The following is a 15,882-nucleotide window of genomic DNA, read 5'->3' on the forward strand; positions in this document are numbered from 1 at the left end:
TCCTTCCTTCCTTCCTTCCTTCCTTCCTTCCTTCCTTCCTTCCTTCCTTCCTTCCTTCCTCCCTCTTTTTCAGTGGGGGAAGGGGCAGAGGGAGAAGGAGAGAGAGAATCCTAAGCAGGCTCCATGCCCAGCTTGGGGCCCAACGTGGGGCTTGATCTCAGGACCCTGAGATCATACCTGAGATGAAATCAAGAGTCGGACGCTTAACCAACTGAGCTACTCAGGAGCCCCTCCCAGTTTGCTGTCTAACTGTGTGACTGAAGCTTTTGTCTCCTTCCTCTTCACACGTTCATATATGTGATCCAAAAATTTGTTCCTCAGCCCTCTTCTTGCCTGTTCTCTCTCTTTCCTAATAACCTCATCTACTAGTTGGGCCTTGACTGCAAGTGACTCCCATAGTTCTGTCATCTCCTCAGAGTTCTGGATACAGATGTCCACCTGTACACTTCTCTACAAAGATAGGCTCTGGCACCTCGAAAAACTCATGTTATCCAAATTGAATTTAGTGTCTTCCCTCTGACATTTCCATATCATCCTCATGTTTCCTATTTTTTTTAAATGTCATCACCAATGTTTGAAATCTCAAAGTCAGTATGACCACTTTCCTGTTCATTTCCACAATAATTTGCAAAACCTTGTCAATACTTCCTCTGAGATATTGCTGCCATTTATATCTTCTTTTCCATCCATTCTATAGACTATCCCAATAGCCTCATAAATGTTCTTTAGGCTCTTCTGCATCCAAACCACTTTATATATTGCTGCCAGAAAAATCTCTTTATTTTTTTAAAGATTTTACTTATTCATTTGTCAGAGAGAGAGAGAGAGCAAGCACAAGCGGGGAGATAGTGAGCGGCAGACAGAGGGAGAAGCAGGCTCCCTGCTGAGCAAGGAGCCCCGGTGCGGGACTCGATCCCTGGACCCTGGGGTCATGACCTGAACCGAACGCAGATGCTCAATGGACTGAGCCACCCAGGCATCCCAGAAAACTCTCTTTCAAACAGAGTTTATTCATGTTAATATACATTTCCTTATCTAAAGGCATTTGCTTTAGTCATTTGCTTCGCTAATATTTTTCTTTTCCTACAGAAGAAATCTCTCTTGTTGGTGCCTTTATATCATTAAGTATTCTAGTCTAACAGGTTAGACTGATTTGATAGTGAGCTCCGTAAGTAAAGGGCCTGATATATCTACTTCAAATCTCCAACATACCCTGTAGTGACTGACATAAAGTAGACCCTCACGAAATCTTTGATTTGGGGGTTGGGTTTAGTATCATTCCTTTGTTTAGAAAACTTCAACATTCCCTATTTGTTACACCCCACGAAGTTTTACCTGGTCAGTCGAACCCTTAGATTTGGGATCTGGGAAAGCTTGGCAAGAGGATAGTAGGAGGCAGGGGAAGAGGCTCAAACAAAAAGGAAATTGAGAGAAGCCCAGCAAGTGGCAGGCTGGAAGCATTCTGAGACAATGTTTATATTGTTCTTTTGCCTACTGAGTGCCGCCTGGTCCTTGGGGGCCCAGACATGCACATACCACAACTACCAATCTCTCCAGGAATCTCAGAATGCTCGGTACCCCTGTTACACCACACCCAGGCCTGCCACTCCCAGGGGATGCCCTGTGTCCGTTGGCAGCCACTCAATGACTGATGTGCTATGCTCCTGTCTTCTGGCAGGAAAACTGGAAGAGCCAGCTAAGCCTAAGAATGCACCTGTCCTGAAATGCTGATGGTCATTCCAGACATATCAAGCAGAGAGTTAGACTTTTGGGGCTTCTCTCTGCCAAGTGATACATGAGTACTGTCTTAAACACTGTTTTTTCGGAAGATGCTGCCCTGTTGGTGGTGTCTAACCCAGGGGGTATGAGCCAACAGGAATCGGTTCTGTGGGAAGAAAGTACTCTGATAAAGGGAAACTTGGGCAGTCACATACAGATTTCTCCTTTGTTCAATAAATACATTGACTGTCACCAGCAAGAATGCAGGAGAGCAGAGGGAAAGGGAAGCACCAGAGAGATGATAGGTTTTCTCCCAAAGACGAAGCTCTTTTGTGCATTAAATGTCTCTTCTACTTCATGTGCACATGTCTTCCTCACAGCTCCTCTCTCACTGTGGAATATAAGAGTGCTACACTGTAAACAACTACTTTAAGGGTACTGATAGTGGAGAATGTAAACTTATAGATTGTTAGGTCATTACAAGTCCAGTCCTATTCCTCACTTGACCTTGGGGTGAGTTCATGTCTAAGTGAAGCTTTTACAATAACCCGTTTCCATTTCTCCATTGTCCCTCATTTCTTCAGCTAATTTCATTGTCAATTATTTTGCTGTACCTTTTTTTTTTTTTCAATAAGAAAGTAAAGTCATTGTTATCTCCCTGTCATGTCCATCCTTTCTCATACCTTCCCAGGGGATGATCTCACCAACATCTTCACTAGGATCGGAGGCATCTGGCACATAGTCTCGAAACTTCCCTCACCTTCACCCCAGATTTTTTCTGTCACCATCTTTTTTTCCTCTTTTTTCTTGGAATAGATTTTTTTTTAACAAATCTCTATAGCTAGCATAATAAGCTGGACTCTCCCCGGTTCTTGCCCCATTAAGGAGACATTTCCTCCTGCACTCCAAATTGTTCCTGCTCCAGCAGCTCTTTTCTCCTCTACAAGCATGGTCAACTCTCCACTTTCCTAGAAAAGTTTTCTTGCCTCACTTCTTCCCTTTCACTTTTTGAATAAAGATTCCACACATTTTCTATTTTAGTTATTATTACCTTCATTCTCCTCATGCCCTTGAAGGATGTATTCTGCACCCATGAATCTGTGGAAACAGTTCTTGTTGACCTAAGCCTTGCTGAATCATTAGCTGCTGCCAGCCCACCTATGGTTCTCACTCTGTAATAATCAGCACAGTAGACCATTCTGAATCACCCTGGTGTGTTGTGCCTCTATACGGGGTTACAAGCTTTCTTCATGACCATTACAGGCTAGAGCTTCCTCAGATTTCCTGAACACCTTCCATCTCCATAGTAAGTCCTCTTCTTTCTTCTCTACACATTTATTCTCTTTCCTTCTGACCCTGTAATTGTTGCATGAAATCACTTGCATCATCCACCAATATAGGTCTTTTCATATATCATCACAACCCAACATTAGAAGTCATTTTCTGAAGGTAAGACTTTTTTGCTCTCCTTGGTAAAGATACCAATATATCCACATCTCAAATGTGTGTGTGTGTGTGTGTGTGTGTGTGTGTGTGTGTGTGTAGAGAGAGAATATTTTCACCCCAGCCAGATGGAATTTTCTTAATGTATACATATTTTGGGAATTTATTTTTGGCTTATTTTTGTTTTGCTTTCTGATTTGAGGGTATCTGACTGTGATAGAGCTTCAAGGAAAAGTTGTTTCAGCTCAGGGTACTTGGAATTTATAGTTAGCCATTGAAAACTGCTGTTTCCAAATTACCATGTACACATCATGGAGACACCCTTGGATTCTTGCACTACTCTGGATTTTTCTCCTTCCTTCCTTGCATATTTTTTGTATATAGGATGAAAAGGTTATGACTAGCCCCAAAGTGAAGTGGGAGACTCGGTGGTGTGTATGAATGTTTCTATTCTCCCCTTTTTTCTTTATACATATACATATCTCATATCTGTAGGAAATCTTTGGCAATGGGGTATTGAACAGACTTTTTGGGAAGGAAGGAAGGGTCATATTAGTGAACACTTTATCCCCAGCACGTCATATACTGAGCTGAGAAGACAAGTAGATGACTGCTTACTTTTGGTCAGACCAAAAAGTGTGAAGGGTCCTATATCCATCCATGGGATGTATCCAACTTGCCTCCTTGAGAAATGACTCTTCTTATGGATATAGACCTTCAGAAAAGGATATTGACAGCCTTCCTCTTCAATCTATTCTTCTATAGATGGACTTCGGGGCTCGCCTGATAGACTGTCTGACAGATCCATCACAGTATCCATTCAGCCTTGGGGGAAGAGGCAGCTCCCTTTATCTAACACAATAGGGTCAAAGAAAAGTCAGAAAGGGAGCTAGTCTCCCAGAAAGGCCATGAGAACTCTCTTTATGGAAGGCCATAGATTCAGGTTTCAGTAATGTGGGCTTCTCCACAAGGTAATAACTGCTAATAGCATGTATTTCCCAGAGAAAATGAGTTAGGTTCCTTTGTACAACTCCTGAGAGAAGAGAGATGGCAAAGGCAGGGACCTTGTCTATCTTCCTTACTTCTTATCCTCTGACAGAAAGAGGTGCTCCCTAAATATTTGTAGAATTGAAATTCATGAAATGTGGCCAAGGAAATAGGTGGCACTTGATAGCACTACCAGGTTTTGGGGACTTTGGCAAATTCCTTATTTTCTTATACTATTTTCTGAAGAAAGTATCACATATTCCTGGGGTTGTGATTTAAGATTTTTCCCTGAGGCGTTGTCAAGGAAGTTAGGAATTTGGTTGAAATTGATCTCTGCTAAGAGATTTAATGGTTTGATTGGAAAATCTCACCTCAGTACGTTTTAGGGTTAGATGCTGTCCTGAAGAAAGGAGTCCTTTTCTTAAAGCCTCTAGCCCTAGCTGAAGCTAGTGACAAGATACTAGGTTTGGTAGACAAGTAGAAAATTCAACTGTGACCACTGCTTTATTCCTCCCGGGATTTAATTATCAATGAACCTTTTTTGAATATAGTTTCACCAATTATGAAAAATGACCTCTTTGGATAATTACATAAATGTCAAATAGAAATAGCCTAACTGGTATAAATGTTACTGCCATCCAATTGTTATAAATCGGTCTTTCAGCAATGTTTAGTGTACCCTCAACAGTTTTTTTAAAAACCCAAAACATTTTATTTTAATCAAGAAGAAAACAAGGTATGTCACAGATGAAAATGACATACATATTTTTGTGCTTATTATTTAAAGAAAGGAGAAACATCTGAAATCTGTTTGCTAACTACAGTATAATACAAATTAGCCTGCAGGCGCCGTGTGTGCCGTACCCTGTCTGCTTGCCAGCCCTGCTTAGTCCCAATGTATTAATGAGCAAGTGCAAGTATTTGAACAATCAGCATTTCCGCATTTGCATGCAAACTCTCATGCTGTGTAATTATACACAGAGCTGGCACTCAAATTAATTAAAGCTGATTTCTCTGTGACTGCAAAATGGTCATATCCTCAGCTTTGCCTTCCTATGAAGTCATCACTCTACATTCAACGTGACACTTCTGTCCCTGGCATTCTTAGTAATGCTAATGTTTGACAATTGTGAATCCGGCAATATTTTAGATTGCAGCTGACAATGGCTGGGTGTTCTTGTGCTTTTCCTCTCCTCCCTATTTTTCTCCCTTTTGGTATGAAGATAAAGAACAGCTTTTGAATGCCTGCTTTGTAATTATCTCAAATAATAATGCAAACAAATTACATATATTGTCTCAGTTGGTTCCCTCCCTCTTTTATGACTCCACCCACTTGATTAGTGCTTACAAACAATTCATCAAACTTAAAAAATCTGTTTGTTTGATAGTAGCAAACAATTAGTTTTGATGGCTTTTGTCTTAATTTTGAAAAGGCTTTAACAAATGGTATCTTATTTTCATAGATAAGGCTCTCATAATTCAGGATCAGGAAGATTAGGAGAGAAAGAAGCAGGAATGACTGCTAGATTTGATTAAGACTTTTTGAATCCTCATCAAACACAGCAGTATTGCAACGGAGACTATTATTTGCCAAAGAGATCCATAAACGTTAACTTCTAGGGGCCGAGGCTTTCCTCAGCTCTTCCATAATAAAGCCATCCCCTTTGGTTTCTCAGTTCCTTTGAAGGAACTGTTTCTGTGACAATTCCTTTGAAAAGACATCCTTAGAGCAATTAAGATATCATTACGATTCTCCTTTCATAAATTTAAATCTCTGGATACAGGTGGCTACTAAAAAACACTGTCATGTAGTGCCCGGGAGATGAGCTGCTTTGACACATTCCTCTGAAATCACTCCTTAACACTCAACTACAGCTCACCATCATCCTCATTCCTCTGTATCCCATTAGCCAGAAACTGCACAGATAACTATTTGCAGGGGCTGGATGTCTCTTTTTAGAGCAGGCACCAAACAATTCTATCCCTCAAGTTCAAGACCCTGAAATACACTGCCAAGAAGATTGCCCCAGTAATCTACGTTTGAAAGGAAAGATCGAGCAGGGAATCCCTTTATAATCAATCTCTAGTGATCAAACCAAGAGATATAATTGCCCTTACCTTATCAGTAGTACTTCTGGGTCCACATAGAACATCAGTTAGCAAGCTCCCTTCAAATTCCAGTTGGCATACAAGTGAGAAAGGAGTATTGAGTTTTTCCGGGAGAGGCTTCTGGGGAGATCACAGTCACTATTATTGTGATCCGAAGCCTGCCCTTCTGTCTTGTCATAAATTTCCTACGCAGACAGGTGTCATCTTGGCATGAATTTCGTTGCCAAGTGCAGTTTAAGAGGTGGGCGTGGCCATGATCATGTAGCCAGTTCCACCTGTCTCTAAACCCTCATAACCTCCATGCTTTCAAAATTTTGCTCAGGTACCCAGTGACTTCATGAGTTACCCACGCACTGGGTCCGACTAACAGAGGTGTGGGAACAGTATCGAGTTAAGCAGCACCGTCACTGTAGTACACAATGCTCATTGCTACTGGCAAATACCTATTTGCTGAATCAGGATTGGGCTGCACTGAGCAGGACTAGGCGGTTCTACTGCTTTCTGTTTGTTTCCTTTTTAGAAACCATCCTCTTCTAATTAACCATTTAGCAAAAATAGATTCTTTTTGATGTTCATTCCCTAAAAATATAGCTTTATAAGCATAGAGAATTACTATATTTTAACCTTTTTTTTTAAGCAAGCACTTGCAAAACAAAAGGCAAAGAAAATTGAAGTTCCCCAAACAATTTTAAAATGAACATGACTGTATATGTTGTACTTTCTGCTCTTAAACTTTCTGATAGCAAATTAAATACATTTGTTAGTTATGATTCTTTTACTTCTTATGGGAGAAGGATATAGGAGAGGTGTTCTGTAAACGTCTTAAGAAAAGGGACTCTTTTACACCTTAAGGAATAATAGACAGCTGGTACTCAATTTTTTTTTTTTAATTAATGGTGGTATTTAAAAAAAGTTGATTGACTGCATATCTCCTTATAGATGTATGTATAAATGGAATTCAGGTTTGTAAGTGGCAAGAGATTTTAGAAACACGACGGCATTATATGTTTTATTAATCCTTGTAAGTATAACATGATCACAACAAAGTCTAGAAAATAAGGAGCTCAATAGATATAAATGGCATGTCTTTGACTTACAATTTTTACCCATTTTATCAGTATACTCTGGAAGTGGTGGGCTATTAATTTTTTAGACTCCTCAATTCCTCAGTGACATTTATTTATTTTTTATTTTATTTTATTTTTTTTAGCAGGGGAAAGCGCGAACACAGTCCCCCACTACCACAAATTATGCAGTCGAGTTTCCCACATTTGGGAAAATCGCAGGGGTCAGCACATCTGGAGTGCAATGGATAAGCCTCGCCCTGGGAAAACCACCTTCATGATCACGGTATCTCCCCTGCCAGGTATGTATCCTCCTCAGTGACATTTAAATCAAGAAAACTCTTCTTCCTTTTTTTGGAGGGGGGATTGATCTAAATTCAAATATCAAAGTTTGGCCCAACATCCTATCCAAAGCAAAAATTTCTTATGTTATATTGCTTTTTCTTCAACCTGCCCACTAGCTAGCACAAAACTGACATGTACATGATGATATTTCATAGATTTTTGCTAAGTAAATAGTGGCACATTTATAACTGTGTATGTGGACACTGTAAATGATATAAATCAACTAACCTGCAAACTCTTGAAGGTTTCCTTCTTTACAGGACTTATGCAAGGTTTGCATATCAATGCGAAGGGTAATAAATTCCTAAATAAATTGAAATTAAATAACTTTGAAGAGAATACATTAGTAAGTCTAAGATGATTCATTCTGATTTTAGATAGAGATCTCCTTTATTTTTGACCAATATCTTCTTGAATTGTCTATTCTTTGGTATGAATTTTTTCTGAGGCTTCGTGAGGCTTTGAGGATAAATTTAATCCCTATTCCACATGAAAGTTATCCAACTATTTGAAAAATGGCTATCATTTTTCCCTAAGTCTACTTTTTTTTCAGTCTGAACATTCTTTTAATCATTCTAATATGAGATGGCTTTTAAGGTTTCTCACCATACTGGATAGATTCCAGTTTGTCCCTGTCTCTTCTAAATGTGGCATCAGAACTGAATGCATTACTTGAGACATGGTCTAATTATGCAAAGTACGTGGATCCTGTTGCCTGCCTCGTTCTGCACTCTATTTCTAATAATTTAGAGTTTTATGAAGGCAGGAAATGCATTTTGAGGAGGGGTTGGCATCATTATCATATTCTTAGTTCTTGAACTTTTACAAAACTAAAATGTTTAAATATTTTTCATACCAAATTCTTTCTAATCCAGCCTCTGGTGACGTGTTCTTATTGCCGTTGAAGTTTTGGATGGAAACAGAGGATTTTATATCCATCCATACTACAGCTCATATTTGGTACTGGTCATTGTTCTAATTCTTTGTGGCATTTTTGAATCCTGATTTTACTACCCGATATCTTAGTTACTATATTTTATTTTGTGTCATTCTTGGAAAAACATCTGTGTGGCTACTATGGGTTAGGCACTATATCAGGCAGTGATGATACCAAAGGCAAAGAGACATGGTCACTTTGCTGAAAAAAGCTCACAGCAAAGCAAGGACACTGCCAATGTAATTATTATGACTTCCATGTTTTCTTTCAAATCACTGGCAAAAAAAAATGATAGTACAATTCTCAGAGATCTCTCTTCAGATTGACAACACTCAATTACCCTTAGCTCATGAGAATAAAATGTAACACCTATCATTTTTATTGAGCACTTATGTGAAGATAGGTAAAAAGCACTTCATGTACATTGTATCATTTAAGAAGCACATCTTTATGACATAGATAGTTTTAATCCCTCATTACAATTGAGGAAATTAAGGTTCAGGAAGTTTATCCAACTTGCACAAATTGACATAGCTGATAAGTTGCAGGGCTTCAATTTGAACTGCTGAGGTTCTGTGACTCCAAAATTCATTCTTCATCATTCTTAAAGAGGTAATTCTGCCATTTTTGGAAACTTTCTAACCATACTATAAACTAGTCTAACTTATCTTCTAAGAATGTATGAGAATTTTGATTAAAAGACTTACCAAAATTCAGTTATACTGTTGTTTTTTTTTTTTTTTAAGAGTAAAAGTAATATACTTTACCTGGAGCTACTTTGTTCTTAGTGAACCCATACTGATTCTTTTTTTTTTTTTTTAAGGTTTTATTTATTTATTTGACAGAGAGAGAGAGATTGAGAGCACAAGCAGGGGGAGCAGCAGAGGGAGAGGTAGAAGCAGGCTCCCTGCTTAGCAGGGAGCCCAAAGCGGGGTCAATCCCAGGACCCTGAGATCATGACCTAAGCTGAAAGTAGACACCCAACTGACTGAGCCACACAGGCGCCCTGAACCCATACTGATTCTTAATAGTCACTGACACCATCTCAAAATGCTCACTTTTACTTTAATAATTTTGTCCAAATTTTGTTAGAGACTGATGTCAAACTCATTGGTTTGCAGTTCACAGAATCTTTTCTTCCTTTCTAATAAAATCAGAACAGCATAGACACATCTTCAGTTTTCTTGATTCTTCCCCATTCTCCATGATACCTCAGAAATAATTGGCAGAGGTTCCATGAACACATCTGAAGTTGTTTCTTTCCTGAAGACACCAGAACATATTTATGTAGCTATCTGTTTCACCTTCTTGGGGTTCGGTCCTGTAAAATGAGTTATTGAAAGTAAAGACTGAATTGTTCTGCACCAAGTTTTACATGTTGAACACACTTTTAAATATTTGTTGAAAAAAATCAACATAGTGGAGAGGAAAAAAGCCCTACAATCTTGTTTTATATAAAAGAAAGAAGACTCCTATTTTTTGCCTTCTTGGGAAGAGCAACACTTACATCACACATGAAAGATTCTTTTGTTAAGGAAAAAAAAAAACTAGATAAATCTGGATGAGATATTCAAGTTGAGAAAGTCAAGGTCCTTTTGGGCATAGCCTGATGGGCAACATTAGATAAAGGGAAGGCTAAATTTCCCTATAAAAAATTATGAACAATTTGTCAGTCTGGGAAATAAACTTGGACATGGGCAGAAGGGAAGAGATATGAAAGTGTAGTGGTGTGAGGTGCTGCCCAAGAACATGGCAGAAAGCCCAGAACATAACAGAGGAACACAGAGGGAAGAATTCTGAAGCTGCTTACACACAAATCTCAAAACATGGCTGTGCTAGCCCAAGAAGTGATATGGAAACGATCATAGAGGACAGCGTCCTTTTCTTCAGGATAGTGGATGATCCCAATTTTGTAAAATGAAAAATACCTTTGAAAGAGGAAAGAGCTTCTATGGGATAACATTTATTATTCCAGTTGGAGTGGATATCAGAAAATAATAAAGCCCTTACTTCTTATAATATTCTACTGATATAATTTTTCCCTAATTGTACTTTCATTACACTATATTTTTAAGAGTTGCCTTCTTTCATGGAGTAGTATATATTTTTATTACATAGAAAAGCCCAAGATTATTTCTGGTGGGTAAGCAGAGAGTGAAAGGAAGATATGTTATCAAGAGAATGTCCGGTCCTCCGATATGACTCTTTAAAATGTTATTTTACTCTAGCTAGAAAAGATTAAAGCATCAGCTTAATATGAATTTCACAGAAATAACCAAAGAATTGTTGGGAAGTAAAAGGCTTTTTAAGACCATTTTTCCCCCAGAAGAACATTGTGTGTGTACACATATAATATTATTTTCAATATTCCTAAACTATTCTTAATAAAATAAATATGTTTAATAATAAAACTAATTCTGATGGGGAGTATAAAATAATGTACGTATTGCATTATTAAAAGAGTTATATGTATATATGTGTGGGTATGTGACAAAAAGTTCACAATTTTTAATCAGCTTGAAAGTAAAAATTTGTTGCTGAGACTTTCTCTTTGGTAATATGCAGTATTGGAAGCATCAGCACAGTAGTATTATGTTAATGCATTACAGCTGGAAGATGAACCTTGCTGAAAAATTCAAGAAACTGAATACTGAACAGTTAGTTGCAGAAGGGCAATTATGAGACCTGGTATGGTTTCATTATCTAAGATGAGTGAGAATAAAATGCAAAACTGAAATATAAATGATGTAAAGCATATTAGGTATTAGATTTCTTTTTTGTTTTAATTATCTAATTTTTCATTAATAAGTGCTTTGAAATATATGATCTTTTCTTTGATGCTGGCTATTTCAAAGCAACATATTATATGGGCTTATACTGCATTATATTATAATAATTCTAATAGCTAACTTTTTTATTACTATGTGCCAGTTACTGTGCTAAATACATGCATTATCTCATTTATTGCCACAATTTATGAAGTAGATAATATTATCATCTCCTTTTAAAAGAGAGAGAAACTGAAGCACAGAGAAGTTAAGCAACTTGTCCAAGGTCACATTGTTAGCAAATAATTGAGCAAGGACGAAACTCAGGTAGAATGTGGAGACTGTATACTGCTCATTTATTTTGCATCCACTGTGTTTTCTTTTTGTACCCATTATGTTCTTAAGTGTTTTTCATATGCTCTATACCCTCATGAAGGAAGAATCCCTCTTTCTAAGTTATTTTGTAACGCTAACCAGTCTTTAATATCCTATTCAAGGGATGCCTGAGTACTCAGTTGGTTAGGCATCTGCCTTTGGCTTGGCTCATGATCCCAGGGTCCTGAGATCGAGTCCTGTATCAGGCTTCCTGCTCAGCGGGAAGCTTGCTTCTCCCTCTGCCCCTCCCCCTGCTTGTACTTTCTCTCTTTCTCTGACAAATAAATAAATAAAATATATCCTATTCAAAGTGAATGCAAAATATACTTCATGTGTTAAGGCTAGCTCAAGGGTCAACTTATTTATGGATTTTGTTGATTTCTTTGAGCAGAGCCTTCTACTGTCTCCCTTGTATCCCTTGTACCCTGTTCAGATGCCTGTTTACACCCAAAATATCCACGGCTCTTATTTACTTACAAAGCTACTTCTCTGCAGGGCCTAGCTTAGTGTTGAAATGCAATAGCTGTTAACAAACATTTGTGTAATGAATCAATAACAGGGGCTAGCCCTTATCTTTTCTGCATCATTTTTCGACACATAATTTTCCCTGCCAGGCACCAATTTGTCTCCTGCTGGGGGGAAAGCAGAGTATTGCCTTCTCTACACTTTGAATTAATGTTTTCTCCTGTTTACCAAAGTGGTAAGGAAACATGAGTTTCTCTGCTCAAGCTAGCAGTACTCTTAATAAACATATTAAAAATACCGAATCAAAAAGCTTTGTGTTGGATTACCCCAAAGAGAAGTTGCCTAAAGTTTGATCACAGTGCCTGTGATAGATGTGGCTCAATATCATTCTTCCCAAAAGTCTTTATTATTAAGTGATCCATAGTTTAAACAGAGAAGGAAGCTGTGATGTTTTCACCCCAACATAGACCTGGGAAGAAGAGAAAGTCAAGTGCAAACTAGTGCATTGGCATGATACTACTCTTTGCTTTTTTTATCCACTCATCTGACATTTATTGAATAAATGAGAGGCTGAATAAACCATGACGGGAAGAGAGGGGGGGAAGCTGTGGGCAGGCTCTGAGATGATTGCAGAGAGCAGGAGACTTTTGAGTGGAACACTAGAATAAAATTTAGTTAGGAGAGGGGAGAGTGGTTGGGACGCTTGGATGGCTTAGTTGGTTAAGTATCTGACTCTTGATTTCAGCTCAGGTCATGATCTCAGGGTCGTGAGATTGAGCCCTGAGTCGGAATCTGTGCTCAGTGGGGAGTCTGCTTTTGATTCTCTCTCTCTCTCTCTCCCTCTGCCCCCCCTTAAAAACAAACAAACAAACAAATAAATAAATCTTAAAAAAAAAAAAAGAGGGGAGAGTGGCAAGCAGGCAGTATGCAAAATACAGGAACACCAACCACATGAGGACACAGAGCACAGGTCCTCTTAGGTCACTGTGAGAAGTTCAGTGGAGCAGGAAGTTCTTGGAGTAGAGAAGAATGTGTTAGCCACACAGTCCAGCGTGAACATTTTATGATTAAAAAATGCAGCATTATGGGGCGCCTGGGTGGCTCAGTCGTTAAGCGTCTGCCTTCGGCTCAGGTCACGATCCCAGGGTCCTGGGATGGAGCCCCGCATCGGGCTCCCTGCTCCGCGGGAAGCCTGCTTCTCCCTCTCCCACTCCCCCTGCTTGTGTTCCCTCTCTCTGTCCAGATAAAAATAAATAAATAAATAAATAAATAAATAAATAAATGCAGCAGGAGACCTGTATTGTAGGCCTACCTCTGTCATGACTCCAAGAGACAGCCGTATAAAAGTCTTTTTTGCATTATGGGTGCAAAAAACAAATGCCTAAAAAGGCCCAGTAAGTAAAGGTTAATGAGTGAGGAGACTGGGAATAAGGCAACAGGAAGTAGGGTACTGAGTTGCCGTGGGGCATGTGGTAGCCACTGGTAGAACTTTTAAGTACCCTAGATAAGTCAGCTATCCAGTTTTTGTTTTGTTTTGTTTTTTTGTGAAATCTCCAATTTTTAAAGTATGGACAGATAGTTTAGTGTTTTATTAAATATTATACTGGCAAAAATAATGCCTATTACCATTCTATAAGCCTTGATGTAAATTTTCTATTCTTTTTTTTTTTTAAGATTTCATTTATTCATTTGCCAGAGAGAGAGACAGCGAGAGAGGGAACACAAGCAGGGGGAGTGGGAGAGGGACAAGCAGGCCTCCCGCGGAGCAGGGAGCCCGATGTGGGGCTCCGTCCCAGGACCCTGAGATCATGACCTGAGCTGAAGGCAGACGCTTAACGACTGAGCCACCCAGGCACCCCAACCAATTCTCAATTTTTTAAACAAGCCAATATTTGTCTCACTTTACTCTACCCCATCTTTATTTTTATCTAACAGTAATCCAAAAAAGAGCATGGCACTCCACAGCCTGACATCAGAGGAATGCATCCAACACCATTGACTGCTGGGTGAACGTGGGTTGGCACAGGTGTTATCCCACCTGATTTGAGTTAGTTGAGCACCGGCTCTTCCTTTGGCCGTAGGGTGGGTATAAACACTTTTAAAATATATCATCAAATTTGATTACACTATAAAGATCTATATGTATATGTATATGAAAGCCATTTTGTCTCAACCTACATAACTCTGGTTAATCAAAAGTCTAAAAAGAAAACTAAGGGTAGACATTACCCAAACGTATTGGTATGAGCTATCAAAATAGTCTCTATTTTTATATTATTATTTCTTTCCTACAAAGTAGAGATTCTCATGTACTTACAGAGTTTTGGGCTAAAGTTTCATTTATCCTTACCCAATTTGTAGGCTAAAAAAAAAAGAAAGAAAATAAACAGAGCTGATACCAATAAATGCTAAAGACGGGGTCCTAGAACTAAAGATAACACTTTGATGCTGGCAGGGTTCCCCAGTTGAAATTGCAGATTCTCTTTATTTTACTTTAAGTCTTTAAACAGGATTTATCTCATTTGTCTAGGACAATTTGAATGTGGTCCTGCCAAACAGTGACCTCTCCAATTTTCTGTGCATGTCCTTGTGCTGGTTGAGAGGTCTGTACAATTTTCATAGAATATATTCAGATTCTCTGTGGCATGTGTGCTCTTTTTAGAAATGAAAATCTCATAAGCATCCCATAAATTTTACCCTGCTGCTGATTGGAACTTCTTCAGAAGCAGCACCAGAACAAACAGGTCTTCTTTAAGTGTTTCTATAAAGACTTTATTTCAGCAGCTGTGGTTGAGGCTTCCACTGCAGACAGCACAATAAGGTTTAGATTAAAAACGGGAAATAACCCTCTTGAAGTCGAATCCTGAATGTACCTACCAACAAGAGTGAAATGAATCACATGTTTCCTGTAGGTGACATTTTACTCTATGACTTAAGGAATCTCAGCAGGAAAAGTGTAGGTTTGCCTAGAGAGGAATGTAGGAAAAATTTACAAAGAAATGAAAAACCTAGAAATGAGGAAGGCAGCTTGCCAATTCTATGATTTTTAACTAGGAATGTTCAAAAACTGAGCCCTCTGTATAGATAGCCAAAACAACCTTTTATAGTTTTTGGAAATAAGACTGCAACTCCAATTCATCCTCTCCAAGGTAGTCCTGGATTTCAGGATGAATAGAAGTTGGGTACTGAATTTTACATTCTGAATGAGGCTAAAAGCAAACTGAATATTGAGAAGATCAAATCTATGGCATCTGTTCTTGGTAGTCTGGGTCATCACCAGAGACAATTGGAAGTACTCCATTCCTGCTTCCTATCAACTTCCTTCCCCTTTTCTTTGTCTTCCTACTCCTGCGGATATGTTGGAGTCAAAGAAAAATTGGGGACAGAGTGAGAAGAGCCTCAGATGTTGGGGAATGGAAGAAACAGTAGCAAAGTCTGAGTTTCAGGTCTCCAGGAGAGATGGATCTCATCCAAAGATAGGGTCTTATCGAGAAAATGGAAAGGCCTCACTATGTCTGAAATCTCCAGTAGCACTATCCTCAAGACAGTTGCAACATCACCATCTGATGGAACTTTAGGCAATCCGTAAGATCAAATCAGTCCAAAATAGTTACTTAGATTAAATCTCCAACAAACTGGTTCCTCTTTGTCTTTTGATGACCTTTCCTCC

The 15,882-nt window shown here is 38.8% G+C and overlaps 1 non-coding gene across 1 annotated transcript; it reads right to left on the minus strand.

Annotated features, from left to right (window-relative positions):
• Nucleotides 1-7,468: 7,468 nt before the first annotated feature.
• Nucleotides 7,469-7,632, minus strand: LOC112824148 (U1 spliceosomal RNA). Its single transcript, XR_003208286.1, has one exon. It is a non-coding gene; the product is annotated as a U1 spliceosomal RNA (small nuclear RNA).
• Between the last annotated feature and the right edge of the window lie 8,250 nt (nt 7,633-15,882).

This window comes from Callorhinus ursinus, unplaced genomic scaffold (assembly GCF_003265705.2).
Source record: "Callorhinus ursinus isolate GAN/ISIS: 27379988/994484 unplaced genomic scaffold, GSC_fseal_2.0 scaffold9, whole genome shotgun sequence".
Lineage (NCBI taxonomy): Eukaryota > Metazoa > Chordata > Mammalia > Carnivora > Otariidae > Callorhinus > Callorhinus ursinus.